Below are 756 nucleotides of genomic sequence, written 5' to 3' on the forward strand. Positions count from 1 at the left end.
CAACCCTATTTTGGCATGGCATGGCCCGTGTTCGCAGTCACACAGCCGTGTGGAATCGACACAGCCTCAAACGGCTTCTTCTAGGGTTGAGTCACACGGCCGTGTGTCTCACACGACCGTGGCCTTTTTCTTCTCTACCGAGGTCACACGGTCGTGTGGATTCACAAGGCCGTGACCTTTCTCTCCTCTAGATCGTTGGCACGACCATGGCATTTAACACGGCTGTGCCATTTGGCACGACCATGTGTTGCTTGGCCACGGGCTGTTGGCACGGCTGTGTGTCTCATACGGTCATGGCCTTCTTCAAATCTGGATTCCAGGAACGGCCGTGCCATTTGGCACGGCCTGAACATGCTAATGGCCACACGGCCATCTGGCCTACATGGCCCAGGCTCCTGTGTGTGTTTTCACTCCATTTTCACTCCAAATAATGTATTGTAAATAAAAATAAGCAAAGAGCAGATCTCCAAACAAAATATATTGAATGTATGACATTATAATGAAATAGGGCACATTAAACATAGATTATGCTAATGAAATGCAAGAAGATGTGCTTCAAAGAATGCATAAATGATCATAAGATCTACGCACATCACCACACGTCAAAAGGGGGGAGATTGTTAGTGCAATCGACCTAGGTTTGATCGGTATTTTGATGTGTGCGTCAAGAGTTTAAGTTAGGTTTTCATATGTATTTGATATGTGTTTGAGTCTTGTAGGACTTGGTGAAACACATGAAGAACTAGGTGCGGCCAA

This window comes from Zingiber officinale, chromosome 11A (genome assembly GCF_018446385.1).
Source record: "Zingiber officinale cultivar Zhangliang chromosome 11A, Zo_v1.1, whole genome shotgun sequence".
Taxonomy (NCBI): Eukaryota; Viridiplantae; Streptophyta; class Magnoliopsida; order Zingiberales; family Zingiberaceae; genus Zingiber; species Zingiber officinale.